Source organism: Mastigoproctus giganteus, chromosome 1 (assembly GCF_048544385.1).
Source record: "Mastigoproctus giganteus isolate SK-2022 chromosome 1, ASM4854438v1, whole genome shotgun sequence".
Taxonomy (NCBI): Eukaryota; Metazoa; Arthropoda; class Arachnida; order Uropygi; family Thelyphonidae; genus Mastigoproctus; species Mastigoproctus giganteus.
This window is the reverse complement of record NC_143575.1, coordinates 190,947,259-190,966,955: the sequence shown is the minus strand read 5'-3', so window position 1 is coordinate 190,966,955 and position 19,697 is coordinate 190,947,259. Positions and strand designations below refer to the sequence as shown.

At 35.6% G+C, this 19,697-nt stretch overlaps 1 protein-coding gene and 1 pseudogene across 2 annotated transcripts in view; both read right to left on the bottom strand.

Moving 5' to 3' along the window:
• adp (WD and tetratricopeptide repeats 1) overlaps positions 1-19,697 on the bottom strand; it is a 273,490-nt gene that overhangs the window by 59,002 nt on the left and 194,791 nt on the right. The window lies entirely within an intron of this gene.
• On the bottom strand, positions 15,679-17,371 carry LOC150091390 (uncharacterized; annotated as a pseudogene).

Genomic DNA, 19,697 nt, shown 5'->3' with positions numbered 1-19,697 from the left:
AACCTCCTAATTAAATTCGCAAATACAGTAAACTCCCGCTATTCGCTGGGGTTGCATTCCTGAGAAATGCCGCGAATACCGAAAACTGAGTTATGGCTCCCATAGTAATAAAGGAGTTCCGTTCCAAAGTATGAAATATATATAAGAAAAACTAGTCTAAAATTTTGTCTATGTATGTATTATATGTACCTTCATACTATGACTATGTACATAGACAGTACATAATAAAATGCAAGAAAATGGCATCGAAATGAAAATAAGAAAAACAATTTAATATTAAATATAATATTTATTAGAAATTTAACCGTCTTTGCTAGCTAAAATACTTATCCTGCCAGTGCTATCACCAGTTTCGCTAAAGTGTTGATAAAGGAGTTTTGCCTTTTCACAAATGATGAGTAAACTTAATGGAATTTTATTTTGAGTTCGGTCTTCTATCCACAGATTTAAAGCTTTTCCCATTTTTTTCAAATTTAACATCACGAGTTACAGAGCAAATTTTTGAAGCAATTAGCGCGTTTTCACGGACACTACGGCGGATTTTTTTTCCCAATTTCTTGATTGATTATATAATATTTTGCCACTGAGGAGACACTCACCATTAGAAATTTTATCTAATAACTCAATTTTATTCGCTAATGTCATCACCTACTTTGATCTTTTCACATTTCCCTTGTTATTCGTAGCCATATTTTTGTACGGGTTAGAAAGAACTTGTCCACAATAAAGTCACTTTCTTCCACTAACACACTCGAAAAAGTGTAGACTTTTTCGAGTGTGTCACTTTTGTAAGCATATCAATTTATAAGCATATAAATTAAAAGCAAACAACAAAACCTTCCATGACAAGTGCATAACACATACTGAACAAGGATTAGCGAGAAACATCCACGCTCGCGATTTTGTCACCCCCTCTCCCCCCCACCCACTGAGCGCGGTTTTGACCGGGAAAGATAATTTTAGCCACGCCCGTGTTTTTTTTTATGGCGGAAAATGTTCACGGCGCTTTAAAATTCACATTTTTTTTGGTTTCATTTTATATTAAATCAGCGATCGCGAAACAGCAAATAGCGGGAGGTTACTGTATACTTGGGCTCAGTTCAAATCTAATTGACGCCTGTTCCCCCACCCTATAATCTTCTAAATTCCACTTTTTCTGAGAGAATTTCAACCATTTGTTTCCTCTACCCTACCCTACCCATCTTAATAAATAAAAAAGGACTTCTGGAGAAGTCCTTTTTATTTATTTTATTTTTTATTTTTTTTTCAAATAACCTGGTTCTACTACTTTGACCTCTTCGTGTTTCTTTAACTGTCACGAAATATGACATGAAACTGTTGTGATAAGCCATATACATGAAGAAAATGTGCCAATCTCAATCATAAAGAATTGTCCTGCCAATGCATCCTCTTCCTCTTTTGCCAAAAAAAACTTGACTCCTCAGAGTCCCAGCAATCACAAGTTGGCAGGGTGGTAACAAGATTGATTGACTGCTGATCTGAATGTCACCTGATATATCACTATATAAAAGAAACAAGAGCTTTTTGACCTGGTACAAGCCAATGCGGCCGCTTTGGACCCTTACTAAATGCCATAGTGGTGGTGGTGGTGTCACACTAAGTGATGAAAATCACTACCATCTAGCAATCTGTTGCTTGGAAACAAAAATAAATAAACCATATCTACCTTAACATGAGATGACTCTAAATGAAAGGCAAATTCATAATTATTAGTTTCTCAAACATTTAAAATTCCTTTCCAGAAGTGTACAAAAATATGGAGCATCCAGCATCTTTTAACATTATGCTGTATAAAATACATTAAAAATTAACTGATTTAATGATAACATTCAATAAATTTAAACTTTTTTTTTGTTTCCTTCTTAAACTCAGTGTTTTTAACAATTTTTAGTGCTGATTTGAAATATGATCTTTTTTCTTATTTAAAATTTTTGAGACATGAGTTCAGTTATATTTACTATATTAAAAAGATGAATAGTGCTCTTTTTACATACCTGGCATTACTTTATTTTTTTGCCAGATTTTTTTCACTTGTAGGATGACTGTGGAAACATGTAGGATGACTGTGGAGCTTTTCAATTGAGACATTAACAATAATCAGCACGGCTGGACTCCACTTTACTTTATATCCTTGTTCCATAATGGAAATATTTGGGTAGCTCTATTCTCTATGTTTGTTGCTCATGTAGCTCAAGTTGGTAGGAAAAAAATCTAAGTGGGAATCCAGAAAATGTAATGTAAGGGATATAATAACCCTTTCACAAGTGAGTTACATGAACGCATGTAGTTTTCCCTGTGGCGGGTTTCTGAAAGGGGTGAATTCTGTGGAGCAAGTTTCTCTATTAAATTTTGAAGTTTGGTAATATTAAGACTTTGTACATAAATGATTTTAAATATTAATTTTTCTTTAAGTAAAATTACTGTAAGAAATGAAACTACAATTTAAAAAAACATAAAAAATAATTTAAAAAACATGTTATTGCTTGTTTTTTGGAACAGTAATATCTAAAACAAATTGTGATAAAAAAATTCAGGGACTGACTATATATCTTGAAATTGTAGTGTCGTAGTGTGGTCAGCTGCAACTACTTGTTACAAGTTCAGTCACTCATCCAAACAGAGTAACACATGAATCATCTGTTTATCTGCAGTCAGATTGACATACCATGCATTGACAGAAGGTTATTTTGTTTCATTCCAATTTAAAATGAGTGATTTTACTGAGCAGAAAATCTGCATAAAATTTTGTTTGAATTTTGGGAAAAGTGCAACAGAAACCCACAATATCTTAAAAGCAGCTTTCTAAGAAGACACAGTGTGTCATTTTAAGACTTTTCATTGTTTCTAAAGTTTAAAGATGGTTGCTTATCTGTTGAAAATGCTCCTCAATCTGGCTGCCCTTCAACTTCAAATCACTTATGACCTAATCAGGAGTGATCAGATCACGAACACAAGTGAATGACCAATTTCATTAGCAACTATCTACGAAGTTACTAGTGAAATCAGTATTTCTTATGGGACATGACACTCAATTTTAACACATTTTGGAATGCATTTCAGCCAAATTTTACTTTTCATCTTCATTGACGATTGCAGAGGATGACCAGTTCTCAAATGTCAGGACCTTCATCAACATGCTGTTACTGCATGCTGCTGCAGTAACAGCATGTTTCTCCCATTGTTACTGGTGACAAATTGTGGGTATATGGCTATGGCTTGGAAACAAAAGCCCAGCCCCTTCAACAGAAGACTACCTCTCCAAGGCACAAAAAAAGTAAGATAATTTCAGTCAAACATTAAGGTCATGCTTATCATATTTTTGACTTACATGGCACTGTTCATTACGAATGTCTCACAGTCTAACAGTGAACCAGGAATAATACAAATGATTCTGCAGTGATTGAGTGATGCTGTTCAAACAAAACAGCATCATGAATTCCAAAATACACCTATCAGAAATACTTCAAAAAGTTGCAGAAGCATTGCAATCAGTATATATAATGTAACAGAGATGAACTCAAAGAACATCCTTCCAAATAGGTAGAAATCTTCATTTTTCAAATGTTAATTCAATCCCAAAACTTTCCAATTGCATCTCATTCATCTATTTATATATCACTTATGATTTCATCAACTTCTCAATCTTAATTACAGAAAATTTAAGCTTTTGCAAGCCAAAACTGAAAAGGATGACTAACAGGTGCAAAGTTCTTCCGTGATTTTCAAAGCCATATTTCATACTGCATCTGTTAAAATCATGTCCACTAAAGGGGAGCACTTACAAAGAAACCAAATAACTGGACAAATGTTAGCAAATATGTAATTTCAGATAATGAATGACAGATCTGAACTGAAGATTCATAACCAAAGAATAGACACAAGTAAACAAATATATTTGTTATTTCAAATAATGAATAAAATATTTATTACTTGTCCTCAGTTCTTCAGTTTTGTTTGTAAGTGTTCCATTTTATTTAATTGTTTCTAATGTGTACAGGTGACCCCTGCTTAATGCTGATAATTTGTTCCAGAAAAACAGAGTGCTAAGTGAATCAGCGCTAAGCGAGTGCTGTATTCCAATAACGTAACATACGTATTTGTGAGTCGCGGTCTATACCACCGGGACTCACAAATAATAAACAGTAGTGAAAAGATGCCAAATGTCAGTCAAAATATTTAATATTAAAAATCTGTACATGTAAAATATTCTCCATTACATACGTATATAATTATGTGGTAAGTAACTACATTACGTATCAAAATTAAACTTAAAATGCCAATTAAAATCATGAATCTATTAATCCGATGGCCCTGGGCTGTCAAGTTTTCGTATCTTTGGGTTGTACTTTGGCCCTCTTCCTAGTAAATTAAAAGGGGTTTTACTTTAAAATCCCTCACAGCGTTACCACTCAACAATAAAGTCAACCGATCCTTCGCCACTTTGAAGCCCAGCATGTTTTTTTTTTCTTCTTTCAATATGAAACTTCTTTTAGGCATTCGTTTCCTTTTTCATCTATGTTAAAAACTTGTTGAGAAGTATAACATTTTATAATTGTTATACTTCCTTATTTTTTATAATTGTTCTTACAGGTAAATCTGTCAGTCCTAACACCTCTCTTCAATAATTTTAAGTTCTTTTTTAAAAGTTTCGTGTAAACTGTCTGCTACTTAACACTGTACTGGGTGATGACTAGACTTCGGATAAATGCATATAATGCAACAAGCCACCATACTGCAATTAAATTGGTGTGGAAGAAAATTTCACAAGTCAGCATAGGAAACTTTTTAATGCTGTTTTGCTATTCATTTTCAAGCTATCGAAACATCAGATGAAACATCTTCATTAAACATGCCAAAAATTTAAAAAGAGCATTATAGTGAGTTGTGACAGCATTAGAGTGAGATATGGGTTATAATATAAGAACAGTGTTATAGCGAATCAGCATACAGTGAACTGCATTATAACGAGGGCCTGCTGTATTTAGAGTATATTATTCACTGAAAAAGTAAACCAAAAATTTTAAAGTTTACGAAACATCTGATTTATAACTTAATATAACTTTAATTTTAATAGTTATTCCTCACATGTTTCTCCAGTTTAATTGAACATGCCTAAATTACTGTGCAACTCAACGGTAATAAACTTGCATCCTCCATCTGATTTCGCTACTAATGCCTTGGAGAAATCAATAAGAACAAACAATGAATTTTTGGGCAATCGAACCCGAGTCGAAATTGTAAAACGTTTCTCATCAAGTTGCACAGTTACAGTGAAAACTCATCACTATATATATATAAACAGTTTGTTTATGCTGTATAAGCTTGCTTCCTTGCATCACTTGCCAACTACTAGTAAATAAACATTTAGCACATATGATATCACTGTCACCAGGAAATGCAATATATATTTTTGCATTTCTTTCTTTGTACTGCACACTGTTATTATGCATATTTGTTTGCAACTGTCCGATTACATCCCATTTCCTACTGCTTGAAATTGAAAAATCATAACTATGTAAGGTATACATGGCAAGCATGTTATGTTACCTTTTATCAGATTTAACAACATGTGGAAAATTTTGTATGTCTTCTGAAAGTTCATGTCATATTTGTTTGGCATCTTACCATGCATATCTATTTTGCAATGTAGACTCCACAGTACACCTGGTGGCCAATTCAATAATGAAAATAATAAATCCAAAATTTTTTTAAAAAATCTTATTCTAACCTAGTTTTATTATTTATATTGGAGAAGCAAAAGATGGAGAAAAACTTATATTTTGCAAAAAAATGGAAAAACTCTGTGGCCCACTATGTTATGATGGTGACATGGAGAAAGGTCAAATTAAATAAAGGGGCAGATTCTCCAACACTTGAGACTTTGGAAATGCTTTTGGTATGACAGAATTGCTGGAATCATAATATCAAGTCTCAAGGGAATTAATTGGAGGGTGGCAGTGTTGGAGGATCTGCCCCTTTCTGGGAGACATGAAGAATTAGTAGCAGTATGAAGTGTATTATACATTATCATAGGTATTACACACCACACTTGAATCTGAAGAAAGTTATTGGAAAGCAACTACAAAAGTAGACAAGTTCAAGACAACTTCAATGAAATGGCTCACTATTTACTGAATATCCTTTACAGGAATAGTATAGCTACTGAAAATGCAAAAACCCTCAAAACTACAGATGATATATGGATAAAGTACAAGAAGCTTAAAAATAACAGAAATCATTCTGCCACCCTACAATTAATTCCCTTGAGACTTGATATTGTGATTCCAGCAATTCTGTCATACCAAAAGCATTTCCAAAGTCTCAAGTCTGTGATCTTTCGCCCCCCCCAAATAAATCTTGATATTTTTTAATGGATCTGTGCTGTTCAATCCAAATTTTAGTTTTAAAAACATGAAGATATTATGGGGAGCTAGATCTTAAGAATATGCAGAGAGTGAAAGACTGCGGCCATACTGCTTCTGACTAGAAACTGTCAAGACAATTAAGCTAGCATGAGCAAGCTAACTCAGAAGGTATGATCAACTTACTCAAAAGAAAAAGTTTATCATATTTTTTGACACTGTATACTGGAAAATGCAGTAAGAAAATGTCTAATAAAATGGTATGCTGGATATTGCTCACAACAGTGCTCATACCAGTCTGAATATATAGAAATTTTTGGCCACAAATAACATGGCTATGGTCCTCCTGTCCACAGAAAGTGGACAATATCTCTCTTTGTTCCCAAGGTTAACTAAATTAACCTTGGGAACAAAGAGAGATTTCATGAAATATCAGAGAAAAATGAAAATTAATGAATATACTAAGGATTGCAATCAAAATGAGGAGATGGGGATCTGGAAATGACTCCAAAGGCAGCAAAAATTTTGGTCTTGCTTTATCCAGTCTTGGGGGAGGGGGGATCCACTTCAGAATGTAACATAAAAAACCATAAGTCACAACTACCAAAGAACTCATGAAATCTGTATCAGTGAACCAAGCATACTAAAAAAAAAAAGTCACTATCAAACAAAACAACTTGTAGAAGTGTAATAGATGTCTATATTTTTGTTCTATGAAATCTAAACACACATAAAAAAAAAGTTTTAAGCAAAGAGGGTATATTACCTGTATATAGCAAATTGCAATAAAATAGCCACAATCTGGGGTAGTGATTACATTGCATTTATTCAAGACAACCCTGAATCTAAAGTTCACTCCATATCTGTGCTTATTTAACTTTGGAAAACATAATTTTTGTTCTCAGTGTGTGTTAAAAATGTGATTGTCATTATATTAGCATATGTACAGATTTTTTGTTTTAAAATAAAAATAAACATGGGATTATAATAAAGCAAATCTGTATTAAAATAAAAAAAATAATAAAGACTCACATAGCAGAAGGATAAAAACTATTAAAAGTGCTTCACAGTAACCAGTTCTTTTTCAGTAACAAACCTTTCTGCCAGCCAACTTGTTGACCACAGTGTTTTGAATAGATCAGACTAACAACTATTCAACAGCACTGCCTGACTTTGGTACATAAGCTACAACTTCACTTTATCAAAAAACAAAGAGAATGAAGTCTGCAAAACATAAGCCTCATCAGATTTTAGGATATCCTTTCCTAAGACTTCCCATCAGCATGACAAAGAACAGAGCATCAGATCACATATATTTCTGGTTTTGTAATGACAGTCAGTAGTTTTGTGCTTGATGGAAATGCATACCATTAAAAACTTTAAGCATGTTTTGGGACTTGGATTTTCATATACTAACTTTTATTTATTATTTTTTTTTCCCTTTTTTTTATTTTCTTACTACAGATAAAAACAACAATAATGGTATTTAAACCATTCATTTCATTAAAAATTTTTTTCTCATGTGATGGAAGTATGATTGTCATTATATTAGTACTTGTGTTTTTACCCTACAAAACCTTTGTTTTAAATAAATATAATTATGGGATTACATTAACTTGGCATTATCTTTATAAACAAGTCAATTTTTCAGCACAGATGTTTAGCCTGAAGTTGTATCATGAAAAAAATTAATGCTAGGTAATCTCTGCATCCATTCCATGCTAGTCAATTTTATATAAAATTGTCAATTATTATATAATTACATTCAAAATCCCTTAAAATAATGCATTATTCTGGATCTAGGCAATCAGCCTTTAAGACTTTCTCCAACAGGATTTACGCCCAAACCTTTTCAAATGAGTGACAAGAGGAAGAAGTTACTATTTTTTATTTAAGAAACCAAGGCCAAGGAATGCTGCCACAGACACTCTATGGGTGGCTAATATTTTATGATAATTATTATTACTTCAGTGGTAATCTTACTTCAAAGGAATTCCTATCACACCTCATATGTATGAATAACAGATTTGAGAAAATTACATTAACATCTTCTTGTAAACAATTTTCCTACTCTATCTACAGAGGAGATAATTTTTTATGAAAGCCCCAAGCACAAAAGGTATTAGAACTTCAGTATTTAGTAGTATATGTGGGTTGAAGGTTGAGAATATACTTGGTGACATTATCCTTGAATTTCTATATATTGCAATTTTTGAAAAATATACATAAAGGAAGAGTGTTCAAGAAAATAGAAGTATAAAGGATAAATGAGGAAGAGAAAAATTTGGTTATGTGAGTTTAGAGTTGGACAGTAAATGGATGTCGACTGATTGCAACATACATTTGGGCTAGTTAGGAAAGGGGGGGGGGGTGAATCACAGATGCCAATTCAGAAGAAAAGTGCACCTGGAAATTGAAAAAAAAAAAAAAAAAAAAAAAAAAAAATGCATTTATGAGACAGAAAGTGGAAAGACCCTTTTTTGGGAACTGGCTGCATATAAGCAAATTTCCAAACAGAAAAAAACAATCATGTGTGTTGTCTGAGCCAGAGTAAGCATGCCATCAATATTTAGTTTATACTGAATCCATTCAAAGCCTTAAAGACCTTAATCAGATCAACTCACAGGTACCTAGTTTCCAGATGTTGAAATTTGCAGAAATTAAGTATTTTTTGAAAAGAGTACCCTTAGTTTCCCCCACAAATCTCACTGTTCTTCTCTGCACCCATTTCAAGAGATCCACATTCTTCCTGACCTGTATACAGTACTCAAGATGTAGCTTAACCATTGACAATTAACCAGAGGCACCATATTCTTATATGCACCATATCCTTATATGGCAGAATGATTACCTCATCCCTGTTAGCAAAATTCCTGTATATTACAGACAAAATTTGCATTGAAAACTTCAGAGAACTTCATGTCTGACTGCACAATAACCTCTCAAAGTTGTTTTCATTCTCTACTTCCTTGGGAGGCCTCCATAGCCGAGTGGTCAGGAGTGGGAGTGCAGTAGCACACGCTCTTTGAGTAGACTGGGGTTCAAGCCCCTGACTACTAAATATGGTTGATCTGCCAACCCGCACTGCATCAGTGTGGCAGATTATGATCCATTTTCCTCAACATGAATTGTTGAGGAGGCTTCCATCCTACAGTGGGTTGATAATGAATGCAGTTTACCTTTTTTTTTTTTTTTTTTTTTTTAAGAGGGTATGTTATTTTGGGATTACTGCTACTATGTGCAGTACCTTGCATTTTTCAATGTTAAACTTCAGTTGCCACTTCTAAGCTCATCTGCCAAATATTTCTAGATGTCTTCTTGACTGATTGCTGTCATTAACCACTTTGCCAAACTTTGTGTCATCTGATGGGAGTCATCATGTAACAAATAAATACATGGGCTGTGTTAGCATAACTAAGAATAGGTGCATGTCTACTTGCATGTACACCAATGCTAGGAGTATAGTAAATAAATTTGATGAATCTGATGTGCTGGTCAAGAGACATCAAAGGCAGATATTGTTGAGATATTAGAGACGTGGTGTCACACAGATATAAGGAATGCAGAATTGGAATTTGAGGAGCACAAAGTGTACAGAAAGGATAGAAAGTAAGAAGGGGTTATGCTGTTAATTAGGAAACATAAAATCTAAGGAAGTGCATCAAGTTGACATAGATGGACAGTGCAATGTTGAGTCAGTTTGGCGTGACATAAGCACGAGAAAAGCAACAATGAGAGTAAGAGTATGTCATAGGCCTAATGACACTAATGAGTACAATGAACAATTGTACAGAAAAATAGAATGAGCCAGTAAATCATATAGTATTATAATGGGGAATTTTTACTTCCCAGATATTGACTGGAACTTGTGGGTTGGTCGTCCGCACACTAGCAAGACTTTTGTGGATTTATTGTATGATTGTTTTCTGCAGAAGCATGTTTGAGAGGCAACCAGAGAGAAAGTAATACTCTTGATCTGGTTATCAGCAGTGATTATTCGTGCACTAAGAATTTGCATATAAAGGAACCACTAGATGGCTGTGATCACAGTGTACTGATGTAAGATTTACATAAAGATATTACTACCATTTGGGATAATGGGAAGGGTTTTTGTTCCCATAAAGGTGACTACAGTGGTCTCAGAATGTTTTTAAATTCTATACAGTAGGACCAACTGATATCACTAACAGGAAATTTTAAATGGGAAGCATTCAAGGAGGTAATCTTGGAAGCTACTAGCTTATATATACCATAGTCTTCTGTACTACCTGAAAATTTATTGCTATGAGCCTCATGAACTAATGAGACTCGTAGCAGAGAGTCTCATTAGTTCATGAGACTCATAGCAATAAATTTTCAGGTAGTACAGAAGACTATGGTATATATAAGCTAGTCTGTAATCAAGTCACAAAGGAGATTAGGCAAGCAAAGACAAATTATGAGAAATCTTTGGCAAGGGATGCTAAGAAAAACAGCAAAGACTTCTTCACTTATATAAATACTAGAAGGAAGGGAATGTATCAGATTGGTCCACTTGATATCAGTGGTTCGACTGTTGATGATGTAGAGTTGCTTGAGCAAATACAGAGAAGGGCTACAAGATTGGTGAGGGGAACGAAGTGGTTCTCTTACCACAAAAGGCTTAAGTTCTGCAAATTGCAGCAGAATTCTGATAGGATTCTTCCGCTTGCTCAGATTATGAACCTGAAGAGACAAATTCAAATTGAGAAAAGATAGTTGTAGAATAGATGTGCAGAAATTTGCCTTTAAGCTAGTGGGTAGTTGATTGCTGGAACAAACTTCCATCTGTTATTGTGGAAGTTGATAGCTTAAATAAATTCAAGGAGCAACTGGACAAACTTTTAGAGGGAATGGATGTGTGAAATTGTTGGGTTTTTTCTTTTTTTTTGTGGCGGATGCTACATAAGTTCATATGCTTGCTTTCTTGCATCACATACCTCTACTACTACTATCTGAAAGCTTCAAATTAAGCCCAACATGCATTCATCAATTACATTAATAGATATCAAAAACAACAATGGACCCAGCACTGAACTCTTAGGTCACTTGCCCCTAATGCCACACAGCACGAATTTTAAAGTACAGTAAACCCCCACTATTCGCAGGGGTTACGTTCCTGAGAAATGTCACGAATACTGAAAATGCGAATACTAAGTTATGGCTCCCATAGTAATAAAGGGGTTCCGTTCCAAAGTATGAAATATATATAAGAAAAACTAGTCTAAAATGTTGTCTATTTATGTATTATATGTACCTTCATAATATGACTATGTGCATAGACAGTACATAGTGAAATGCAAGCATATGGCATCGAAATTAAAATAAGAAACAATTTAATATTAAATGTAATATTTATTAGAAATTCAAACCAGTGCCTTTGCTAGCTAAAAAAACTTATCCCGCCAGTGCTATCACCAGTTTCGCTAAAGTGTTGATAAAGGAGTTTTGCCTTTTCACGAATGATGAGTGAACTTAACGGAATTTTATTTTGAGTTCTGTCTTCTCTCCACAGATTTAAAGCCTTTTCCATTTTTTCTAATTTAACATCACGAGTTACAGAGCAAATTTTTGAAGCAATTAGCGCGTTTTCACGGACACTACGGCGGATTTTTTCTTCCGATTTCTTGATTGATCGTACCGTTGACTCATTGATTTTATAATGTTTTGCCACTGAGGAGACACTTTCACCATTAGAAATTTTGTCTAATAACTCAATTTTATTCGCTAATGTCATCACCTTCTTTCATATTTTCACATTTCTCTTGTTATTCGTAGCCATATTTTTGTACGGGTTAGAAAGAACTTGTCCACAATAAAGTCACTTTCTTCCATTAACACACTCGAAAAAGTGTAGACTTTTTCGAGTGTGTCACTTTTGTAAGCATATCAATTTATAAGCATATAAATTAGAAGCAAACGACAAAACCTTCCACGACAAGCGCATAACACATACTGAACAAGGATTAGCGAGAAATATCTACGATCGCGATTTTGTCAAACTAAGTGCTGTTTTGACCGAGAAAGATAATTTTAGCCAGGCCCATGTTTTTTTTATGGCAGAAAATGTTCACGGTGCTTTAAAATTCACATTTTTTAGGTTTCATTTTACATTAACTCAGCGACCGCGAATACATGAAACCGCGAATAGCGGGGGTTTACTGTAGTATCAAAAGCTCTTCTGAAATCTAAGAATATCAAAATAATTTTTGCATAATTTCCTTTGTTACTGCTTAATAATATCCAATCAGATTGGTTAGACAAGGTCACCCCTCATCAAATCCTTGCTGTGATGCATTCCTATCTATATGGTCCTGCATTACTTCTTTAAACAGTAACTCCAATATTACTTACAGGTCATTAATTGCTCACTTCACCCTTTACCACCTTTTCCTTTGTGAAATGGGGAGACATTCACACATCTCCAATGCATATGGATCTCCCCTGAATCCAAGGATGCTCTCATATTTATGGCTAAAGGTTTGCTTACCTCTACTGTTGCCTTTCTTAATATGACTGGGTTGATCCCATCCATCACATGTGCCTTATTCAGTTTTTGCTTCAACAATTTCTCTTGCAACAATTATCTCAGTTATCAAAAAATCATTTATCCCCCTGTAAGAATTTGATATACTTCTGGCATCCAGCCCCAAAAATTCCTCATGCATGAATAAGGTGCAAAATATCTATTGAAGGTGTCAGTAACCAGATCGTCGGAAGTTATACCATTCATATCTAATGGATCAATGTGATTCATCCCACTCCTAGTTTTAACATAAAGAAGTCTTTGCTATGACTATACATTCATTGCCAGAGACTTCTGGTAATCTATCTTAACTTTCCTGATCTCCTTTGTGATTTAATTACAGACTGGTTTATAATTTACTGTAGGTGGCTGTACCTCCTGATAATTTATATGCATCCCATGCATTTTTATTTGCTGCCACTAGTCTCATTAGTTCATCACATCACACCTTCATTTAAGCTTAAGCCTTGAACAGTATCTTTTATCTGGTATAAAAATCCTAGAATCTTCTACAAATTACTTCCCTGAATGCTTCCCATTTAGAATTTGCAGTTGGTTCCAATGAAGGGAATTCATTCAAAATCTCTTCCCTTTACCTTTGATAGTAAGTATCATTTGTTGTTTTATGGTGCATTTGCACCTTAGGTCATGATGCACAAAGTACAACACTTGACAGTATTTATATTCTTATTTATATCCCAAATCAATACATTATGATCACTGCCTAATGGTTCCTTTGTCTCGAGATTCCTAATCCATAGAGAGGTACTGCTGATAATGAGATGAAGAGTACTGCTTTCTCTCATTGCCACTTTAACATCCTGATGTAGAAAAGTTATCCACAAGTTCCAATCAACATCTAGAAAATGAAAATCCCCCATTACAAGATATTCTATATAGGCATCTCTGACAAGGAATATCAGAGTGAACATATGCACAAGTACGACCTTTGAGGTGAAAGAAATCATTAAGTGAACAATTAGGGCAACTGAGATGAGCAGTGGCTGTTTGTTTGTTTGAGTATGGGCTTTACGGTGACATGGCCACGATACTGAACACCCCATTAACACTGGTTCACACCTGCTTGGTTACTTCCAGTATATTAACTACAGTGTTTTGTGCTTAAACATAGGGTATACCCTGGGTTATTATAGTCTCACCATCGTGGAGTAAGCAGAGGATCTGGCTGTCACAGAACAACCAGATTTCACTGAAATTCGATCCACTTGAGTCATAAGTGGAATGTGAATATCAGTTCCACAGGTATATTAGACTCTCAAATAGCAAAGTTCTAGCCTGTCATACCTGGAAGACTGTTTGTGACAAGTTTCAGGGACTTGAAAGCACAGTTTAAAATTGTGCTTTCAAGTTCTGTACAATTAAATTAGCACAATTTTAAAATGTGACAGGAAAAATTTACAGTGAACTTTACAACCAGGAATCTTACAAGGACTGGCATTTATTCTAGAGTGTTGTACGCTGCAAATTATTCCTATTACCTTAACAAGATATGTTAGTATTAGCATATGATGCAAGAATGAAAGCTTATACAGCAACAGCAAAAAAAAAAAAAAAAAAAAAAAAAGAGGGTGCCAACACTATCACTTTGCATCTCTTCTGACATTTTGCTAATTCTTCCTTGAATTTTTTTTTTAACTACCCGCTCTATAACAACAGAAGAGAGTTTGTTCAAACACTTAACCACCCACTAGCCAAAGGCAAATTTTTGCACATCTATCCTACAACCATCCTTCCTCAGTTTGAATTTATGTCCCCCTCACATGTGTAGTCTAAGTAAGAGGAAGGATTCCATTAGCACTGAGCTTACTCAATCTAGTAACAGCCTTAGACACCTCAAATCAGAACTCTTTGCAGGTGCTTAAGGTGGAATTCCACTGAGGCAACATGTAGCATGCGACATTGACGCATGCTACACACAGTCTTTCAATCGAAGGAACACAAAGCAACAAGAAGCAAGTATCTTTTCCGCATGCTACATGTTGATTGTTGTTGCCGGGGCGCGTGCGTCACCTCTCGACAAGTTTCCATGTGTCGCACAATGTCGTCGTTATCCAACAGTCGGCAGATTGGTGCGGCTTGTATCATGCGACATGGAGTGGAATATTGAAAAAACTACCTTGTTTATTGAAGATTATCATAATTCACCTGAGTTATGGAATAATAAAATTAGTGATTATAAAGACAACAGAGTAAAAAATGATAAGCTGAAGCAGTTAGCGAGTAAATACGATTGTAGTGTGACTGATGTGAAAAAGAAAATAAAGAATTTGCGTTCAGCTTTCCATTGTGAGCGAAAAAAACTACAATCAAAGAAGAGTGGTTCATCTCCTTGCAAAAAAGGGAAATGGTTTGCATTTGAGCTTTTGAGTTTTTTATTGGACGTCGATGTGCCTAGATCAATATTGTCAACTGCTGTTAGTGATGAGGACGACTTTGAGGTGAGTTTTTTTAAATTTAAAACTTAATTACCTTAATTTGAATAATTATATATTTGAATAGTACATATAAAAGTTAGGCATAAAGGTCCTGCCAAGGCAACGTCCTTCATCTGATTGAAAATATCTCATAAATTCATTTCTCACTTTCTTTAGCTTCAAAAGTTGCCCTCCGTGCTCTATGTTGCAAATCCTGCAGACCAGTATTGCTTTGGATAACTGCCCTCCATGATCCCGGAATAATATTTCCATCTCGTGTTTCATGGTCAAAAGTTCCTTGAGGAGAGTATAGTGATCACAATGTTTTACTCCTTCTCAAAAAGTTATGAAGATAAATGCATGTTGTTGTGATGATTTCAGAGTTTTTCACATTAATCATTAGTGGTTTTCTAAATACACGAAACACAGATGATAGCAACCCAAAAGTATTTTCCACTACTCTGCGAGCGCGAGAATGTCTGTAATTGTATTGTCTCTGACAAGAGCCTTTGTCTTGGTAGCCGCTTAAGGGTTTCATGATGTGTTCCTGCAGAGAGAATGCATCATCCGTCAATATTACATAACTTATTGCTACCAGGAAGTGGTTGTGGTTGAGGTAATTGTAGGTTTTCTTTGGCCAATTTCTTATAAAATGACGTTTCTCGAAAAACACCTCCGTCAGAAATCCTGCCTTGACAGCCAATATTAGTGTATATGAAATTATAGTTTGCGTCAGCAATGGCCATCAAAACAATGCTGAAAGTCCCTTTGTAGTTGAAAAACATACTGCCACTGTTTTTTTGGGTTTTGCATGACTATGTGCTTTCCGTCACAAGCTCCAACACAATGCGGGTAATTCCAGGAAACTTCAAAATCTTTTGCTATCTTTCTCCACTCATCTTCAGTGCACGGCACCTGGAAAAATTCAAAACAAATTTAGTTATCTAGTAATTGCATTTTTGTAATTACAGGAAGAAGAAGTCGACACACTCAAGATACTCAAGCAGAAGTCAATGAGCCTCGAAATCAGAATGAAATGTCCAATAAACACGAAAGAAATAGCTGTGAAGAGGAAAGTGAAAAATACATTGCCCCTAAAAAGACATGGAAGCGTTTATCTCCTTCGGATCGTGAAGAGGAAGCATAAAGTATTTTAAAAAATGCGTGTCAAAGAGATGATTGCTCAACATATGGAGACCATGTGGCTAATGAGTTGCGAAATTTAAGCTCTAGAGCACGAAATGGTTAAGTACATAATAAATAATACATTATTTGAAGCAGCTATGGGCAAATATGATGTCGAAAATGTGCCTACTCGAACTAGCACACCTCTTCATAACAACTATGAAAGTAGTGGTTGCACTGTTCTATCCTCTGGGGCCGAGAATCTGCCTCACAACTACGAGTATGAAAGTAGTAGTTTCACTGTTCTATCCTCCAGAGCATCTGCAACGACATTTTCTGAGCCATCCAACAGCTCAGAAAACCTTTTGACTTTTCCAGTACTTTCTGAATTCCTAAGGAGACTCTGCTGAATTGACTTGAAATCTTGTAATAATATATGTATGTTTGTAATAAATAAAATGTTTAGCATAATAATATTTTTACTTACCTCGACAAAATCAGGTAGAACGTCGATCAAAGCTCTGCATACCTCTGGAATAATTTGAGAAATACATAAGGGATGCATAACTATCACCCATACCCAAGTATCTCAATGTTACTAACATTTTCACACAAGGTCGTATTGCCTCACGAAAGTTGGTATCATATTTTTTTATAATAGGCGAGACTTTCTCAAGCAGGTACTCAAAATCTTCCTTGCTCATTTGTGTGAAATTTCAAAATAATGCTTCATCGTCAGCAACCAATTTATTGTAAAAATCATTCTGAGCTTCTTCACCACCAACATATAATTTTCTTCTCCACCACCGTGGCTTTCTTCTTTTTTTTCTACGATTCAAAGCTATTACCAAACATGCAGCCGCCGAGACTGTTTGTAAAGACATGATGCACCAAGCTTTTCCAGGTAAGAGTACCCTTTTGTTCCTAATCTCAAATATGAAAAAGATGTTATCTTACTTGTGATCTCAATCATGAGTAAGATGTAAAATCTTGATCAAAAAAATTGATTACTTTAAAAATGAAGGTGTGGTTATTCTGTATTATTTCAGTCAAAACTGACCCTTATTGTTTAACAACGTAGTATGTTAGGGCACAAAGGGTGATACTGTTGTACATGTTGGCACTAATGATATTAAGAGTAGGAGACTGGCAGAATTACTTAACAAGTACAGATCAGTCAAAACTGACCCTTATTGTTTAACAACGTAGTATGTTAGGGCACAAAGGGTGATACTGTTGTACATGTTGGCACTAACGATATTAAGAGTAGGAGACTGGCAGAATTACTTAACAAGTACAGATCACTGTTGAAAAAAAGCCATGAATTAGGGTTGAATTTGAAAGTGTCTGCAATTCTGCCTAAACACGATAGGAGGGAGTATATGAAGAGAGCCTTGTCGATCAATTCGTTGGCCCTGGAAAGATTGTGCAAGGCTCAAGGGGTTGAATTTTTTTCAGCCTAGTCTGTAGTTGCTAACAGGAGAGACTGCTTCTACAGGGATGGGATACACTTAAATAGAAAGGGTGCAAGAATATATGCTGATGCTCTCGAGGCAGGATGAATTAGATTGGTTCACTGGATATTGATGGTTCAACTTGATGATCCTGCTCAGGTGGCTAACAAACTAAATGAGTATTTTGCATCTACATTCACCCATGAGGAGTTATTCAGGGAAGGGAATGCCAGAGGTGAGTTAAACTCTGGCAGTGAGCTGGATGATTCTGTAATAACTGAGAGGAAAGTGGAGGAGAAATTGTTGAAGATAAACATAAAAAAGGCACCCAGGATGGATGGATGGGATCTATCCAGTTATATTAAAGGAGGCAGCAAAGGAAGTAAGCAAACCCTTAACCATAATTATGAGAGCTTCTTTGGACTCAGGGGAGGTACCCATGGACTGGAGATGTGCAAATGTGATCCCAATTCACAAAGGAGGATCAAAGGGCAACACAAGTAATTATAGACCTGTTAGTTTAACTTCTGTTCAAGAAAAATTAATGGAGGCACTGGTTAAAGAAGCACTGCAGGTTCATCTAGACAAGACTTCAGTTATAGCTCAGACACAGCATGGTCTTGTTAAGGGAAAGTCTTGCCTGACCAATTTGATTGGATACTATGATGTGGGCACAAAGGAACTGGATGCAGGGAATAACTTTGATATCTTATATTTGGATCTTAGAAAGCTTTTGAAACTGTTGCAAATGGAAGACTGCTGCACAAATTGGAGCAGTGTGGCATTGGAGGCAAATTGCTGCTATGGATAAAGGGATGGTTTAGTAGGAGAAGACAGAGAGTGGTAATCAATGGACACTGCTCATCGTGGACTAATGTTATTAGTGGAGTCCCTCAAGGTTCAGTATTGGGTCCATTGTTGTTTTCTGTATTTATAAATGATATTGATGATGGTATATCAAGCTTAATGTCTAAGTTTGCAGACGATACGAAGGTTGGCAGGGTTGTTAAGGACATTAACGACAGTACGCTGCTGCAACAGGATCTAGAAAAGTTGAGCAGATGGGCTGAGAGATGGCAAATGAAGTTTAACATTGACAAATGTAAAGTACTACATATGTGAAGCAGCAACCCGAGAGTGGCGAATCAACTCTGTGGTACTACACTGACAGTGGTAGAGAACGAAAAAGACCTGGGGGTAATTGTGCAGGCAGATATGAAGTTTTCTGAGCAGTGCAGACGGTCTGCAAGAGTAACTCATAGTGTCTTGTCAATGATATACAGGAATTTTTCTAGCAGGGATAAGGAGGTGATTATCCACTTATATAAGGCAATGGTCAGGCCACACCTTGAGTACTGTATACAGGTCTGGAGGCCTCATTTTAAGAAGGATGTAGAGCTGCTGGAACGAGTACAGAGAAGGGCAACAAGATTAGTGAATGGAACAAAGGGTTTCTCTTACGAAGAAGGGCTTAAATTTTGCAAATTACAGTTGTTTGTTTGTTTGCTGTTTGTTATTTTTAGGAGCATTAGCAACTAAGGCCATATTGCTCCGGGACATGCGGCGGTCATTCCCTGACCTTTCCACATCCTCCGTATTTGGTGGTGATGGGCTCGAACCCCGGTCTAATCAAGAAGCATGTGCTACGCACTGCTGCTCCTTCCCACCTGGCTACGGAGGCAAATTATAGTGTCTGGAGACTAGGCACCTGCAAGGTGATCTGAATGAGGTGTATAAAGCCTTGAATGGTTTGAGC